Source organism: Canis lupus, chromosome X (assembly GCF_003254725.2).
Source record: "Canis lupus dingo isolate Sandy chromosome X, ASM325472v2, whole genome shotgun sequence".
In the NCBI taxonomy this organism is placed as follows: Eukaryota; Metazoa; Chordata; class Mammalia; order Carnivora; family Canidae; genus Canis; species Canis lupus.
The window spans coordinates 100,469,851-100,484,868 of record NC_064281.1 but is presented as its reverse complement, the minus strand read 5'-3'; the positions used below and the strand labels follow the sequence as shown (position 1 = coordinate 100,484,868).

Below are 15,018 nucleotides of genomic sequence, written 5' to 3'. Positions count from 1 at the left end.
AAAGACACTCTTGTCAGGCCTGGTATTCTGGGGGTTTAGAGATTACCTCCCAGAAACCAAGGGCAAAGACCAGACCTCTTTCTGAACAAGATTACCTTCTTTATTCTACGGGTGCATTATTTAGTAGGGCCCTCCCCTTGGTGATTCTGTACCAGCATGTGGTATATACTATGATGGACACCACTGAGGAAGCTGATATTATCTTTATCTCATAGAAGGGAGATAGTGACTTAAGCACATAAAACACTGTTTTAGTGGTCTGGCATCCTAGCACTTTGCTTAGCTTATCCTGTTTTCTCTGTAGGGCTGTCCAGGACCAATCACAAGCAAGATAGGTATTTCTTATGTGTTGTGACATGAAAGACAGACAAAGAAATCCCATAACAACAAACCTTCATATGCCTAAGCCACAGATCAGAATCAAATGATCTTTTAAAGATGATCTAGTTCAGGTGTTGGCAAACTATGTCTTGGGATCAAATCTGGCTCTGCCTGCTTTTGCAAATACATTGTAATTAGAATAGCCATGCCCATTCATTTATGTATTGTTTATGGCTACTTTCATGCTATAGTGGCAGAGTTGAAAAGTTGTGATAGAGACCAGATGGCTGCAAAAATAATTAAATGTCTGGCTACAGAAAAAAGTCTGCTGACCTCTGGACAAGTTCAACTATATCATGATGCAGAAGGAGAAATTGAAGTCCAAATTGGAAAAAAAATTATTAAGTTAGGCAAATAACTACCCTACTTTGTATTGGGCACTTTTGAAGTCACTTGAGATACATCAGTGAACAGAAAAGATAAAAAATGTAGACTAACTATACTAACAATTACACTAATATATTAATTTTAGCAATTTATAATGTCATAGAAAAAGACAAATGGATAGTAGGTTAAAGGGGAATTGGGAGTGTGAGGTGGGAAGAGTCAAAACTTTAAATAGGGTGATGAGAATAGGCTACATTGAGAAGTTGAGATTTTAGGAAAAAAACTGAAAAGGTGAAGGTGAGCCTTGGAGACACCTGGGAGAAAACATTTTCAGGCAGAGGGAACTGTTCATGCAAAGCCTGAAGCAGACATGTTCTAGCAACAGCAAGGAGGCCAGCTTGTGTTAAGTAAAGTGAGTGAGGAGGAAAATAGTAGGAGATGAAGTCAGTGAGGTAATGGAGTACTAGATGCCATTGGGTTTATAATGCCATTGGAAAACTATGAGTAAAATGAACAGATGTAGATTTTGAGCAAAGAAGTGACATTTGACTAGGATTAAGATTTTAGCTCCATTGTTGAAGATAGTTAGGGGGGTAAAAGTAAAAGATCAATGTGATGGTTGATTTTATTTGCCAATTTGACTGTGCTAAGGCATACCCAGATAGCTGGTAAAAAAAAAATATATATATATATATATATTTCTGGGTTTATCTGTGAATATGCCTCAGGAAGAGATTGGCATTTGAATTAGTAGACTAAGTAAAGGTTTGCCTTATCATTGTGGTGGGCATCATCCAATCTGTTGAGAGCCTGAATAAAACAAAAGAACAGAAGAAAGGCAAGTTTGTTTTCTCTGCTTGAGCTAAGTCATTGATCTTCTGCCCTCAGACATTGGCACTCCTGACTCTCAGGCCTTCAAATTTAGTCTGAGACATACACCACTGGTGCTCTGGTTCTCAAGTCTTCAGGTTTGGACTGGAACTACACACCAGATTTCCTGGGCTTCCAGCTTACAAGATCATCCAACTTCTCAACCTCCATAATCAAGTAAGCCAATCCTTCATAGTACGCTTCCTCCTGTATATATTATATATTTCCAGTCTAGAGATGATGTTGGCTTGGACCATCTTGGTAGCAGTGGATGAGATAAGTATCAAATTCTGGATTTATTTTAAACTAAAAAAGATTTGCTAAAGGCTTGAATGCAGGTAGAAGAGAAAGAGAAGATTCCATTCTTTTGGCCTGAACAACTGGAAGGATGGAGTTGTCAAAGTCATACAGGAAGTTTGGTAGAAGAGCAAGGTCTTGAAGCCAAGCCCCTTTAACTCCTTCTGATTCTTCTCTAAATCCAAATTTGATTGTGCCTTCCTGGGGGAATGCTAATATGACTCTTTCAGACAATGGAAACTGGAACAGCAGCAATATGCAAATAATAAATGATAAGTCTCAGAGCTAAATCTTTTACAGAGTATCACTATTACCAGGTTTATCTCTCTGAGTGCAGAAAAGGGAAATTTTCCTTACTATTTAGCTCAAGTTCATTAAAAAGTCTCTCCTTGACTAGCTTTGATAAGGAGTAGAAAACAAACATAATGGCCCTGCTTGAATATCATAAGATAGTAAATATTCCAAGTGAACATAATTGTTTTTAACCTTTATGCCAGGTACAATAAATGTCAAATGGAAAGATAACCTAGCACTCTCCTGAAATAGCTTAAATAATAGGCTCCAGCTTGCTTTAATGGGAACTCACCCAGTAGATACACTCATATAACAAATGAGAAATCCCTAATGAGAGTTGCATTATTTCTATTGGCTTTTATGCTATCCTTAATTGATTGCCATCATGCACGGCTAATTAAGAGCATGATAATCTGACTGAGGTATTTTCAGCCAGTGTAATAGTGCCTGCTTTAAAACAATGACTTTTACAAACCCACATCAAGGTGGCTGGCAGGTTACTCTATAATTGGTGACTGTCCCATTAGAAAGCATGATCCCTCATTGATTAGTCTAACTTGGTACACTCCTGGGGATTTAGTGCCTCAACTGTGGACAGGAACATTGAGACCATCTTTCAATGATGCCAAACGCCCTCCATGATAATGGCCTTTTGTCCTTAGCTTACTGACTAACTTTATTGCTAAGGCCCATTTCTCTCTTTTCTTTGTATATTTTTTTTTACTTGGAGTTCGATTGCCAACATATAGCATAACACCCAGTGCTCATCCCGTCAAGTGCCCCCTTCAGTGCCCGTCACCCAGTCACCCCAACCCCCCACCCACCTCCCTTTCCACCACCCCTTGCTCGTTTCCTGGAGTTAGGAGTCTCTCATGTTCTGTCTCCCTCTCTGATATTTCCCACTCATTCTCTCCTTTCCCCTTGATTCCCTTTTACTATACTATTTTTTATATTCCCCAAATGAATGAGACCATATACTGTTTGTCCTTCTCCAATTGACTTACTTCACTCATCATAATACCCTCCAGGCCCATCCACGTTGAAGCAAATGGTGGGTATTTGTCGTTTCTAATGGCTGAGTAATATTCCATTGTATACATAGACCACATCTTCTTTATCCATTCATCTTTCGATGGACACCAAGGCTCCTTCCACAGTTTGACTATTGTGGACATTGGTGCTATAAACATTGGGGTGCAGGTGTCCCGGCATTTTGCTGCATCTGTATGTTTGGGGTAAATCCCCAGCAGTGCAATTGCTGGATCGTAAGGCAGTTCTATTTTTAACTCTTTGAGGAACCTCCACACAGCTTTCCAGAGTGGCTGTATCAGTTCACATTCCCACCAACAGTGCAAGAGGGTTCCCCTTTCTCCACATCCTCTCCAACATTTGTTGTTTCCTGTCTTGTTAATTTTCCCCATTCTCACTGGTGTGCGGGGGTATCTCACTTTGGTTTTGATTTGTATTTCCCTGATGATCAGTGATGCAGAGCATTTTCTCATGTGTTTATTGGCCATGTGTATGTCTTCTTTTGTGAAATTTCTGTTCATGTCTTTTGCCCATTTCATGATTGGATTGATTGTTTCTTTGCTGTTGAGTTTAATGAGTTCTTTATAGATCTTGGATACTAGCCCTTTATCTGATATGTCATTTGCAAATATCTTCTCCCATTCTCTTATCCACCCCTAACCCCATGTCATAGATTTCCATCCTGAATCTCTTTCACAGGCTTATTCTCAGAGGTTTGGTATATATTGAAAAGGTGACTGGATTTGCATTCTATTCTTAGCTTAACTATAAACTGGATATATGACCTTGAATAGGTCATTTTTATGCTATTTTCTATATATTTTTTCCTACTCAAAAGTGAAGGGTTGGAAGAGGTAAGCTTGCTTTTAGTTTTGCTGTTTATTTATTTTGTGGCCGCATCTTTGTCAAAAACCAGTAGTGTGGTAAAGTTTTGTTAAACGCAGTCTCCATCTTCTGAGACTTTGGAAAAAGGAAAGTTACCTGACCTACATCAAGCACCTCATTTTGTGAGAATTTAAATAAATGTGAAATTAATTTAAAATACTCAAATGCAGACATGTGATCAATATTATTATGTAATAGGATTAATAATGGCCCTTGGTCAGCAAACACAGGATTCATTCCTTCCCACCTATGGGTATTTGTGTAGAGTGCCCCAAGGAATTTGTTAGGGAGTTAAACATTTACGCCTCTAATATTACACATGTCTGATTGAGGCATAAAATTATTTCCTTTAGAAACTAACTTATATAGTGGAGATGCAAGTTAAAATAGCAAAAGGATATCAGTTTGCAATGATCAAATGGGAAAAAATTAAAATCTGTTAATATCAAGCATTGGTAAGTAACTCTTATCTACTCTTGTTGGGAATGTGAATTGGTATAATTTTTTTACTCAGTAAATAAAAACATGTACAAGTAAATGAATGTTCATAGCAGCATCGTTTGTAAGTAGAAAACCTAGAAATAATATGAATGTACATGTAACATGTACAAATATATTGGGGAAAGTCATGCAAAGAATGAAAATGAGTAGGTCACAGCTACATATAACAACATAAATACATCTAAAAATCATGGCATTTACAAAAAATAGCATGGCATAGATTAATACAGATAGTATAATTTTTGTTTTATGAATTTAACAAAATTGACAAAATTAAATGATACATTTTTTAGGGGTATGGATTTGAGTGATAGAACTACTTTTATTTATTTTATTTATTCTTAAAAATATTTTATTTATTTATTAATGAGAGACACAGAGAGAGAGTGAGAGAGAGGCAGAGAGAGAAGCAGGCTCCATGCAGGGAGCCCGATGTGGGATTGATCCTGGGACTCCAGGATCACTCCCTGCAGCAAAGGCAGACACTATACCTCTGAGCCACCCAGGGATCACAGATAGAACTACTTTTATTTATTTTTTCTTTTTTTTTACTAATAAATGTATTTTTTATTGGTGTTCAATTTGCCAACATACAGAATAACACCTAGTGCTCATCCTGTCAAGTGCCCCCCTCAGTGCCCGTCACCCATTCACCCCCAATCCCTGCCCTCCTTCCCTTCCACCACCCCTAGTTCATTTCCAGAGATAGGAGGCTCTAATGTTCTGTCTCCCTTTCTGATATTTCCTACCCATTTCTTCTCCCTTGCCTTCTATTCCCTTTCACTATTATTTATATTCCCCAAATGAATGAGAACATATAATGTTTGTCCTTCTCCGATTGACTTATTTCACTCAGCATAATACCCTCCAGTTCCATCCACGTTGAAGCAAATGGTGGGTATTTGTCATTTCTAATGGCTGAGTAATATTCCATTGTATACATAAACCACATCTTTTTTATCCATTCATCTTTCGATGGACACCGAGGCTCCTTCCACAGTTGGGCTATTGTGGACATTGCTGCTAGAAACATCGGGATGCAGGTGTCCCGGCATTTCATTGCATCTGCATCTTTGGGGTAAATCCCCAACAGTGCAATTGCTGGGTCATAGGGTAGGTCTATTTTTAACTCTTTGAGGAACCTCCACACAGTTTTCCAGAGGGGCTGCACCAGTTCACATTCCCACCAACAGTGTAAGAGGGTTCCCTTTTCTCCGCATCCTCTCCAACATTTGTGGTTTCTTGCCTTGTTAATTTTCCCCATTCTCACTGGGGTGAGGTGGTATCTCATTGTGGTTTTGATTTGTATTTCCCTGATGGCAAGTGACGCAGAGCATTTTCTCATGTGCGTGTTGGCCATGTGTATGTCTTCCTCTGTGAGATTTCTGTTCATGTCTTTTGCCCATTTCATGATTGGATTGTTTGTTTCTTTGGTGTTGAGTTTCATAAGTTCTTTATAGATCTTGGAAACTAGTCCTTTATCTGATTCGTCATTTGCAAATATCTTCTCCCATTCTGTGGGTTGTCTTGTAGTTTTGTTGACTGTATCCTTTGCTGTGCAAAAGCCTCTTATCTTGATGAAGTCCCAATAGTTCATTTTTGCTTTTGTTTCTTTTGCCTTCCTGGATATATCTTGCAAGAAGTTACTGTGACCAAGTTCAAAAAGGGTGTTGCCTGTGTTCTCCTCTAGGATTTTGATGGAATCTTGTCTCCCATTTAGATCTTTCATCCATTTTGAGTTTATCTTTGTGTATGGTGCAAGAGAGTGGTGTAGTTTCATTCTTCTGCATTTGGCTGTCCAATTTTCCCAGCACCATTTATTGAAGAGACTGTCTTTCTTCCAGTGGATAGTCTTTCCTCCTTTATCGAATATTAGTTGACCATAAAGTTCAGGGTCCACTTCTGGGTTCTCTATTCTGTTCCATTGATCTATGGGTCTGTTTTTCTGCCAGTACCACACTGTCTTGATGATCACAGCTTTGTAGTACAACCTGAAATCTGTTCACAATCACAGCCTGCATTGTGATGCATCCAGCTATGGTTTTCTTTTTTAAAATTCCCCTGGTTATTCGGGCTCTTTTCTGATTCCACACAAATCTTAAAATAATTTGCTGTAACTGAAGAAAGTCCATGGTATTTTGATAGGGATTGCATCAAACGTGTAAATTGCCCTGGGTAACATTGACATTTTCACAATGTTAATTCTGCCAATCCATGAGCATGGAATATTTTTCCATTTCTTTGTGTCTTCCTGAATTTCTTTCAGAAGTGTTCTATAGTTTTTAGGGTATAGATCCTTAACCTCTCCGGTTTGGTTTTTTCCTAGGTATCTTATGCTTTTGGGTGCAATTGTAAATGGGATTGACTCCTTAATTTCTCTGTCTTAAGTCCCATTGTTAGTGTATAGAAATGCCACTGACTTCTGGGCATTGATTTTGTATCCTGCCACACTGCCAAATTGCTGTATGAGTTCTAGAAATCTTGGGGTGGAGGCTATTGGGTTTTCTATGTAGAGTATCATGTAATCGGTGAAGAGGGAAAGTTTGGCTTCTTCTTTGCCAATTTGAATGCCTTTATTTCTCTTTGTTGTCTGATTGCTGAGGCTAGGACTTCCAGTACTATGTTGAATAGCAGTGGTGAGAGTGGACATCCCTGTCTTGTTCCTGATCTTAAGGGAAAGGCTCCCAGTGTTTCCCCACTGAGAATGATATTTGCTGTGGGCTTTTCGTAGATGGCTTTTAAGATGTTGAGGAATGTTCCCTCTATCCCTACACTCTGAAGAGTTTTGATCAGGAATGGATGCTGTATTTTGTCAAATGCTTTCTCTGCATCTATTGAGAGGATCATGTGGTTCTTGGTTTTTCTCTTGCTGATATGATGAATCACATTGATTGTTTAATGAGTGTTGAACCAGCCTTCTGTCCCAGGAATAAATCCTACTTGGTCATGGTGAATAGTTTTCTTAATGTACTCTTGGATCCTATTGGCTAGTATCTTGTTGAGAATTTTTGCATCCATGTTCATCAGGGATATTGGTCTGTAATTCTCCTTTTTGGTGGGGTCTTTGCCTGGTTTTGGAATTAAGGTGATGCTGGCCTCATAGAACGAATTTGGAAGTACTCCATCTCTTTCTATCTTTCCAAACAGCTTTAGTAGAATAGGTATGGTTTCTTCTTTAAAGGTTTGATAGAATTCCCCTGGGAAGCCATCTGGCCCTGGACTTTTGTGTCTTGGGAGGTTTTTGATGACTGCTTAATTTCCTCCCTGGTTACTGTCCTGTTCAGGTTTTCTATTTCTTCCTGTTCCAGTTTTGGTAGTTTGTGGCTTTCCAGAAATGCGTACATTTCTTCTAGATTGCCTAATTTATTGGCGTATTCTGTTCATAATATGTTTTTAAAATTGTTTGTATTTCCTTGGTGTTGGTAGTGATCTCTCCTTTCTCATTCATGATTTTATTGAGTCTTCTCTCTCTTCTTTTCAATAAGGCTGGCTAATTAATGGTTTATCTATCTTATTAATTCTTTCAAAGAACCAACTCCTTGTTTTGTTGATCTGTTCCACAGTTCTTCTGGTTTCGATTTCGTTGAGTTCTGCTCGAATCTTTATTAACTCTCTTCTCTGCTGGGTTTAGGATCTATTTGCTGTTTATTCTCTAGCTCCTTTAGGTGTAAGGTTTGCTTTTGTATTTGAGTTCTTTCCAGTTTTTGGATGGATGCTTGTATTGCGATGTATTTCCCCCTCAGGACTGCTTTTGCTGTATTCCAAAGATTTTCAACGGTTGTGTCTTCATTCTGATTAGTTTCCATGAATCTTTTTAATTCCTCTCTAATTTCCTGGTTGACCCTTTCATCTTTTAGCAAGCCCTTCCAAACTTCTTGTTGTGATTTAGTTCTAATTTCAAGGCATTATGGTCTGAGAATATGCAGGGGATGATCCCAATCTTTTGGTATCAGTTCAGACCCGATTTGTGACCCAGTATGTGGTCTATTCTGGAGAAAGTTCCATGTGCACTTGAGAAGAATGTGTATTCAGTTGAGTTTGGATGCAAAGTTCTGTAGATATCTGTGAAATCCATCTGGTCCAGTGTATCATTTAAAGCTCTCGTTTCTTTGGAGATGTTGTGTTTAGAAGACCTACCGCGTGTAGAAAGCAAGCTCTGGAGCCCTGGAGTCCTCTCCCGCAGTAAATACCGCAGCTTTCAGTCCGCAGGGCCTGGATACTCCGGGGGTGGGGCCGCTGATCTACTCAGCTCGGGGCAGGAGCGTCCTTGCTGTCCTGGGCCCTCCCGGCCTCTGCCTGTCCCCGGGGGAGGCCGGATCCTGGGCTGTGTCCCCGGCGTCCTGTGCTCCCAGGCCTGGGCTGTTGGATTCGCGCTCCCGGCCAAGCTGCCCCCTCCGCGGAGCCGCCGCCCCAGCCCCTCCGAGCTGCTCCCAGGTCAAGCCCTGCGCGCGCTGCAGCTCTTAGGGAGCTCGGCACACTCTCCCAGGGAGCAGGTGTCTGTTGTCCCAGGGAGCCTGAGGGCATCCCCGCCATCCTGGGGTCCTGATCTAACTCCTGCTTCTCCGGAACGGGGCTCTCCTGTCCTGGGGACACTCGCCCCGGCCTCAGCCCGGCTCCTCGCGGGGCCCCTCCCCCTTGGAGGCCTTTTGTTTCTTTATTTCTTTTTCCCCGTCTTCCTACCTGATAGAAGCGCGAACTCTTCTCACTGTAGCATTCCAGCTGGTCTCTCTTTAATTCTCAGGCCGAATTCGTAGGTTTTCAGGATGATTTGAAGGTTATCTAGGTAATTTGGTGTGGACAGGTGACTTGGGGACCCTACTCTCCCGCCATCTTGCCCCTCCCCTAGAACTACTTTTAAAAAGTGAGAGAATGATTAACAAAATACGTGGGATAGTAAAAGATTTACTCTTAAATTTACTCTGTAAATCTCCGGTGAAAGGATGGAGAGGCAATTAGAACAAACAAAGAGGAGGTTTCAAATATTGGCAATGTGCTCTTTAATTTTAGAAATTTAGAAACTATTATAAAAGCAGTGCATGGTTGTCATAAACTCTGGAACAATACAGAAGAATATAAGATCAGGAAAGTGCTTTCCCTTTTCTACTTCTCTACAATTCCATTTAAGAGATGAAAAGATCGCTGTCAATAATTTGGGATATATCCTTCTAGATCTGTGGTTCTCAGTGGGGTCCCTGGACCAGCACCGTGTGCATCACCTGGGAACTTGTTAGAAATGCAAATTATCTGGCCACATTTCAGAATTACTGATTTAGAAACTAGAGGTATGGCTATGTTATTTGTGTTTTAACAAGTCTCTGGGTGGTTATCAACCCTGGTTGAATAATAATAGAAGCTCCAGAGGAACTATGAAAAGAAATGCCAGTGCCCAGGTCTTACCTCCAGACATTTTTAAAAGCTCCTGCAGTAATTATAATGTGTTGACAGGGTTGAGTCATTGGTTTAGGCTTTCTATATACATATATATACATGTTCATATCCAAAACATATACACAATATTATATTGTATTAGTGAAAAATATAAGATATAGATTTTTCATATATATATATATATATATATGACAGTATCTACTGCATCTTTCAGTTTTCAGTAATATTATTCAACAAATATAAATCAATTTTCCTTTTTAGAGCAGTGGTTCTTAACAAGGGATGATTTTGCCCCATAGGGGACATTTGACAATATCTGGAGCCTGTTTTGGTTGCTACTAGCATCTGGTGACAAAAGGCTGGGGATACTGCTAAATATCTTACAGTGGAAGTGGACAGGAAAGGTCCCCACAGTGAATTATCTGGCTCCAAATGTCAACAGTGCTGAGGTTGAGAAATGCTGTTTTAGAGGGACACATAGTGTTTGATTCTAAGACAGTATTAGATTTCATTCAATCTATTCAGTGTGCTTTGCTGACTTCATGTAATACCCACAGGCTCTGAAGAGCTTGAGAGGATGTGAGTTATATGGGTATGGCTTGTCTCTACATACTTTCTCAAAACTCAGTAAAGTAATGTGCATCATTTTTGCTTCTTTTGTGTTGCTGTTATAATCAACACATTTTTGAGTGTGTTAAAAGTATTGAAGAAAATCCTGTTGAATAGAATTGAATCATCTGCAATCCCCACAATATAGTGAAATTCTATGGTATTTGTCTCTGGTTTCTCTTAAGTCCTAGAAATGAAAGCTGAGTGAAATTCTTTCTGTCAATAACAAATGGAATTAACTATAGACTCTCGGGTGTATTGTAGAGTGAATGATTAAAAATCATCGGCAAATAGTAAGCTGTCTGCTGTGACCTTTTAGCTTTTGGTATTTTGACTGACGGTCCCCTCTTTACAGTTTAGTGAAGTTGTAAACAGAGAGACATGAGACCCACTTATGGGCCAGGCAGTCAAATACCGAATATGAAAAGGTCAGCATCAAACTCTGCTTGCTGATATGACTCAGTCTGGCATGGAATTGGGTGGGCCTGTGACACTGTGAATTTGAGCTGTTGATTTAAAGGGAAACAAATATCTGTAGCAAACGGAATGAGAAAATCTTCAATTTGAATTGTATTGGAAGATTGGAAAGAGCTCTGGCTAAAACTTAGGCCTGGTTAAGGCCATGTATATTTCAAGTAGAAAATGCCATGGACCTTTGACTTTTGAAGACTCTGTCTGGAGTGGTGGTGGTGGTGTCTGCTTCTCAATTTTTCTAAGAAGACTTTTTATGGTACCTTGCAGATACTTAACTCTTTCTTGCTCTGGTAACAGGGCTTTCTCTATACCATGCTATTAAATGTAGAGCCCTTGGTTAACTTTTCCAGACTTTGCTCTCTTTTTTCTCCTTTACATGTCTCTCATTTTCATCTTTTCACCTTTGTATTCATTATTTTCTTTTTCCTACATTCTTTATTTCTTTATTTATATTTTTGCTTATTTATTTTTATTTAATTTTATTTTTTATTATTTTTATTGGAGTTCAATTTGCCCACATATACCATAACACCCAGTGCTCATCCCGCCAAGTGCCCCCTCAGTGCCCATCACCCAGTCACCCCCACCTCCCACCCACCACCCTTTCCACCACCTCTTGTTCATTTCCCAGAGTTAGGAGTCTCTCATGTTCTGTCTCCCTTTCTGATATTTCCCACTCATCTTTTCTCCTTTCCCCTTTATTCCCTTTCACTATTTTTATATTCCCCAAATGAATGAGACTGTATAATGTTTGTCCTTCTCTGATTGACTTATTTCACTCAGCATAATACCCTCCAGTTCCATCCACGTCAAAGCTAATGCGTATTTGTCGTTTCTAATGGCTAATATTCCATTGTATACATAGACCACAGCTTCTTTATCCATTCATCTTTCGATGGATACTGAGGCTCCTTCCACAGTTGGGCTATTGTGGACATTGCTGCTATAAACATCAGGGTGCAGGTGTTCTGGCGTTTCACTGCCTCTGTACATTTGGGGTAAATCCCCAGCAGTGCAATTGCTGGGTCGTAGGGCACATCTATTTTTACTCTTTGAGGAACCTCCACACAGTTTTCCAGAGTGGCTGCACCAGTTCACATTCCCACCAACAGTGCAAGAGGGTTCACCTTTCTCCACATCCTCTCCAACATTTGTTGTTTCCTGTCTTGTTAATTTTCCCCATTCTCACTGGTGTGAGGTGGTATCTCATTGTGGTTTTGATTTGTATTTCCCTGATAGCAAGGGATGAAGAGCATTTTCTCATGTGCATGTTGGCCATGTCTATGTCTTCCTCTGTGAGATTTCTCTTCATGTCTTTTGCCCGTTTGATGATTGGATTGTTTGTTTCTTTGCTGTTAATTTTAATAAGTTCTTTATAGATCTTGCATACCAGCCCTTTCTCTGATATGTCATTTGCAATTATCTTCTCCCATTCTATAGGTTCTCTGTTTGGTTGACTGTTTCTTTTACTGTCCAGAAGCTTTTTATCTTGATTAAGTCCCAATAATTCTTTTTTGCTTTTGTTTCCCTTGCCTTTATAGATGTATGTTGCAAGAAGTTGCTGTGGCCAAGTTCAAAAAGAGTGTTGCCTGTGTTCTCCTCTAGGATTTTGATGGATTCTTGTCTCACCTTTAGATCTCTCATCCATTTTGAGTTTATCTTTGTGTATGGTGTAAGAGAATGGTCTAGTTTCATTCTTCTGCACATGGCTGTCCAATTTTCTCAGCACCATTTGTTGATGAGACTGTTCTTTTTCCAGTGGATAGTCTTTCCTGCTTTGTTGAATATTAGTTGACCATAGAGATGAGGGCACAATTCTAGATTCTCTATTCTGTTCCATTGATCTATGTGTCTGTTTTTGTGCCAGTACCACACTGTCTTGATGACCACAGCTTTGTAGTACAACCTGAAATCTGGCATTGTGATTCCCACCCCTCAGCTCTGGTTTTCTTTTTTAATATTCCTGGGACTGGGTATTCGGGGTCTTTTCTGATTCCACACAAATCTTATGATTATTTGTTCCAACTCTGTGAAGAAAGTCCATGTTATTTTGATAGGGATTGCATTAAGTGTGTAAATTGCCCTGGGTAGCATTGACATTTTCACAATAATAATTCTTCCTATCCATGAGCATGGGATATTTTTCCATCTCTTTGTGTCTTCCTCAGTGTCTTTCAGAAGTGTTCTGTAGTTTTTAGGATATAGATGCTTTACCTCTTTGGTTAGGTTTATTCCTAGGTATCTTCTGCTTTTGGGTAATTGTAAATGGGATTGACTCCTTAATTTCTCATTCTTCAGTCTCATTGTTAGTATATAGAAGTGCCTCTGATTTCTGGGCATTGATTTTGTATCCTGCCATACTGCCAAATTGCTGTGTGAGTTCTAGCAATCTTGGGGTGGAGTCTTTTGGGATTTCTACATACAGTATGTCATCTGCAAAGATGGAGAGTTTGACTTCTTCTTTGCCAATTTGAATGCCTTGTACTTCTTTTTGTTGTCTGATTGCTGAGGCTAGGACTTCTAGTACTATGTTGAATAGCAGTGGTGAGAGTGGATATCCCTGTCTTGTTCCTGATCTTAGGGGAAAGGCTCCCAGTGTTTCCCCATTGAGGATGATATTTGCTGTGGGCTTTTCGAGATGGCTTTTAAGATGCTGAGGAATGTTCCCTCTATCCCTACACTCTGAAGAGTTTTGATCAGGAATGGATGCTGTATTTTGTCGAATGCTTTCTCTGCATCTATTGAGAGTTTCATAGGGTTCTTGTTTTCCCTCTTGTTGATATGATCTATCACATTTATTGCTTTATGAGTTTTGAAACAGCCTTGCATCCCAGGGATAAATACCACTTGGTCATGGCCAGTAATCTACTAAAAGTACTGTTGGATCCTATTGGCTAGTATCTTGTTGAGAATGTGTACATCTGTGTTCATTAGGGATATTGGTCTATATATCTTCTTTTTTCGTGGGGTTTTGGTCTGGTTTTGAAATTAAAATGATGCCTGCCTCATAGAATGAGTTTGGAAGTATTCCATCTCTTTGTTTCTTTTGGAACAGCTTTAGTAGAATCGGGGTTGTTTCTTATTGAACGTTTGGTAGAATTAACCTGGGAAGCCATCTGACCCTGGAGTTTTGTGTCTTGCGAGGTTTGGGATGACTGCTTCAATTTCCTCCCAGGTTATCAGGCTGTTTAGGTTTTCTATTTCTTCCTGTTCCAGTGTTGGTGGTTTGCGGTTTTCCAGAAATGCGTCTATTTCTTCTGGATTGCCTAATTTATGGGCGTAGCTCTTCATAATACGTTTTAAAAATTGTTTGTATTTCCTTGGTTTTGGTGGTGATCTCTCCCTTTTCATTTGTGATTTTATCAATTAGAGTCTTTTCTCTTTGTTTTTAATAAGGCTGGCTAATGGTTTATCTATCTTATTAATTCTTTCAAAGAACCAACTCCTGGTTTTGTTAATCTGTTCCATAGTTCTTCTGGTCTCTATTTCATTGAGTTCTGTTCGAATCTTTATTAATTCTCTTCTTCTGCTGGGTATAGGATCTATTTGCTATTTTTTATCCAGCTCCTTTAGGTGCAAGGTTAGCTTTTGCATTTGAGTTCTTTCCAGTTTTTGGATGGATGCTTGTATTGTGATGTATTTCCCCCTCAGGACTGCTTTTCCTGTATGCCAAAGATTTTGAACAGTTGTATCTTCATTCTCATTAGTTTCCATGAATCTTTTTAATTCTTCCCTAATTTCCTGTTTGACCCTTTCATCTTTTATCAGGGTGGTCCTTAACCTCCTTGTGTTTGAAATCCTTCCAAACTTCTTGTGATTTAGTTCTAGTTTCAAAGCATTATGGTTTGAATCTATGCAGGGGACTATCCCAATCTTTTGGTATTCGTTAAGAGCTGATTTGTGACCCAGGATGTGGTCTATTCTGGAGAAAGTTCCATGTGCACTTGAGAAGAATGTGTATTC

At 39.5% G+C, this 15,018-nt stretch overlaps 1 pseudogene; it reads right to left on the bottom strand.

Annotated features, from left to right (window-relative positions):
• Nucleotides 1–14,346, bottom strand: part of LOC112649073 (Y-box-binding protein 1-like) — a 197,230-nt pseudogene extending 182,884 nt beyond the window's left edge.
• Between the last annotated feature and the right edge of the window lie 672 nt (nt 14,347–15,018).